The sequence below is a fragment of the Arachis hypogaea genome, chromosome 19, assembly GCF_003086295.3.
Source record: "Arachis hypogaea cultivar Tifrunner chromosome 19, arahy.Tifrunner.gnm2.J5K5, whole genome shotgun sequence".
Classification (NCBI taxonomy): Eukaryota; Viridiplantae; Streptophyta; class Magnoliopsida; order Fabales; family Fabaceae; genus Arachis; species Arachis hypogaea.
Genome location: NC_092054.1, coordinates 122,725,390 through 122,728,933, shown reverse-complemented (window position 1 = coordinate 122,728,933; position 3,544 = coordinate 122,725,390).

Genomic DNA, 3,544 nt, shown 5'->3' with positions numbered 1-3,544 from the left:
ATTACCTGGGCACAAGTCCCAGATATGGCTTTCCAGATGCATCAATGTGCTTATAAGTCGTACGGCTAGGCCCCATCAGTGTGACCCTAACTCTCAGCACGTCATGATCGTACCAAAAGTAAGGAGTTACTAACTTGTTCTCCTTATTTACTATTTAATATTGAGCCTTTAGATCGATATCGCGTTTCATTTATAAGAAAATTTCAGAAAATAGATTTTAGTATTAAAATCACATAGCAAAAGATCTTCAAATAATAATAATCACATAATTACTAATAATAATAGAGGTTATGCGATTAAATTCAATGTAAAACTCAAATACAATATCTATCCCTCTGGATAAAATAGAAACCCTAAAGCAACAAGGACGAGGGAACTCTATAAAAACAACAGGAATCACAAGTAAATCTACGAATCGTCTGCAACTTCTTACTGAGTCTCCGAACTTGTGTCACAGAAAGGGTGGAAGATTTGGGGTGAGAACAAGCCACACGTTCTCAGTAGGGAATGAGAATACCGTAAAAGTAATGGAATAAAATGCAAATAATTAACTTAAACTCAATAAAAAAATATTTTTAACAAACTCTTTGAAAATACTCTTGGATCTAATTTAGATAATTAATTACCTCCTTTTAAAATCTCTTAACTCAAAACAAAACTTAAATATAAAATTAGTCACATTTTCTGTCTCTCAGCCACATATTAATCCTCAATCAAATGTCAACTCGTAATCACTTTAATACACTCACAAACAAGTAGTGCAAGCAAGAGATTCAATTCAATGTACAAGCAAGTCACAACAAGACAAACAATACAATCACAAAGTAATAAGACAAGCAAGCGCAATCAAATGCAAGTGTGCAAACAACATGATCCATGTCTATCCCTAACGCAGGCCATGAGCTCATGTGTCGGTTGCCTACCCGCTCCCGACATTACCTGGGCACAAGTCCCAGATATGGCTTTCCAGATGCATCAATGTCCTTATAAGTCGTACGGCTAGGCCCCATCAGTGTGACCCTAACTCTCAGCACATCATGATCGTACCAAAAGTAAGGAGTTACTAACATGTTCTCCTTATTTACTATTTAATATTGAGCCTTTAGATCGATATCGCATTTCAGTTTATAAGAAAATTTCAGAAAATAGATTTTAGTATTAAAATCACATAGCAAAAGATCTTCGAATAATAATAATCACATAATTACTAATAATAATAGAGGTTATACGATTAAATTCAATGTAAAACTCAAATACAATACCTATCCCTCTGGATAAAATAAAAACCCTAAAGCAACAAGGACGAGGGAACTCTATAAAAACAACAGGAATCACAAGTAAATCTACGAATCGTCTGCAACTTCTTACTGAGTCTCCGAACCTGTGTCACTGAAAGGGTGGAATATTTGGGGTGAGAACAAACCACACGTTCTCAGTAGGGAATGAGAATACCGTAAAAGTAATGGAATAAAATGCAAATAATTAACTTAAACTCAATAAAAAAATATTTTTAACAAACCCTTTGAAAATACTCTTGGTTCTAATTTAGATAATTAATTACCTCCTTTTAAAATCTCTTAACTCAAAACAAAACTTAAATATAAAATTAGTCACATTTTCTGTCTCTCAGCCACATATTAATCCTCAATCAAATGTCAACTCGTAATCACTTTAATACACTCACAAACAAGTAGTGCAAGCAAGAGATTCAATTCAATGTACAAGCAAGTCACAACAAGACAAACAATACAATCACAAAGTAATAAGACAAGCAAGCGCAATCAAATGCAAATGTGCAAACAACATGATGCATGTCTATCCCTAACGCAGGCCATGAGCTCATGTGTCGGTTGCCTACCCGCTCCCGACATTACCCGGGCACAAGTCCCAGATATGGCTTTCCAGATGCATCAGTGTGCTTATAAGTCGTACGGCTAAGCCGCATCAGTGTGACCGTAACTCTCAGCACGTCATGATCGTATCAAAAGTAAGGAGTTACTAACATGTTCTCCTTATTTACTATTTAATATTGAGCCTTTAGATCGATATCGCGTTTCAGTTTATAAGAAAATTTCAGAAAATATATTTTAGTATTAAAATCACATAGCAAAAGATCTTCAAATAATAATAATCACATAATTACTAATAATAATAGAGGTTATACGATTAAATTCAATGTAAAACTCAAATACAATACATATCCCTCTGGATAAAATAAAAACCCTAAAGCAATAAGGACGAGGGAACTCTATAAAAAAAACAGGAATCACAAGTAAATCTACGAATCGTCTGCAACTTCTTACTGAGTCTCCAAACCTGTGTCACTGAAAGGGTGGAAGATTTGGGGTGAGAACAAATCACACGTTCTCAGTAGGGAATGAGAATACCGTAAAAGTAATGGAATAAAATGCAAATAATTAACTTAAACTCAATAAAAAAATATTTTTAACAAACCCTTTGAAAATACTCTTGGTTCTACTTTAGATAATTAATTACCTCCTTTTAAAATCTCTTAACTCAAAACAAAACTTAAATATAAAATTAGTCACATTTTCTGTCTCTCAGCCACATATTAATCCTCAATCAAATGTCAACTCGTAATCACTTTAATACACTCACAAACAAGTAGTGCAAGCAAGAGATTCAAATAATATTATATTATTTATATTATTAATTATTTATTTTATAATATCTTATATTATTAATTATAAGTAATTAAAAATAATATCATGGCCCTTATTAATTTTTGGTGCTAAGATTTTAATTATTTTCTAATATCTTGTCCTTCAACGAGACCGAAAACCTGTTTTATTTTTATCAGAATATTAACTTAAAAATTTATACATTCTCGAGCTGACTAAACACAACTTCATCAAAATATCAATATATCAACAAAATTCAACATGAAATGCAATCAAATTTCAATAACATTCAATCCAGACATCAATTTACTTTCAAATATCATTTAGTCGGTGAAAATTTATCAAAACCCTACCTTCGTACGTAATCGAAATATTCGAAACTCTGGAGAAACTTTCTGACCGTGCTGTTGAAGGGAAAAACGTCCGGAATCCTTCGTGCTTCCTAGAACTCCAGTTGGCCAAGCTCAAGGGGTAGGGGAGCTATGTCATCGTCGATTTCCACCGGACAAAAGTAACGCCAACACGTAGAGGAGGAAGATACGAACACTTTTACCGGATTAGATTTTTTATTGGAGTTACAAATCATAAGAAATCGAACTCAAAAAAGGTAAGGTTCCATGGTTTCTGATTCCTCTCACTCACGGCTTACTCTCTCTTTTCTTTCAAAGTTGGTTCAGTGATGCATGAAGGAAAAGAAAGTATGATTAGTGGTGAGGGTGATTAAAAAGGATTTGTGGTAGTAAGGTTTATTAGGTGTCATTGGTTATTAAATGAATGTAACATGTGTCATGGTTGCATAGATATATGTATACATATAAGCCACGACCTTTATTTCTCTTTTTCTTTCTAAAGAGTTCGGCTATAATGAATAAAAGTGATAAAAGAAAATGATGCTAATGAAT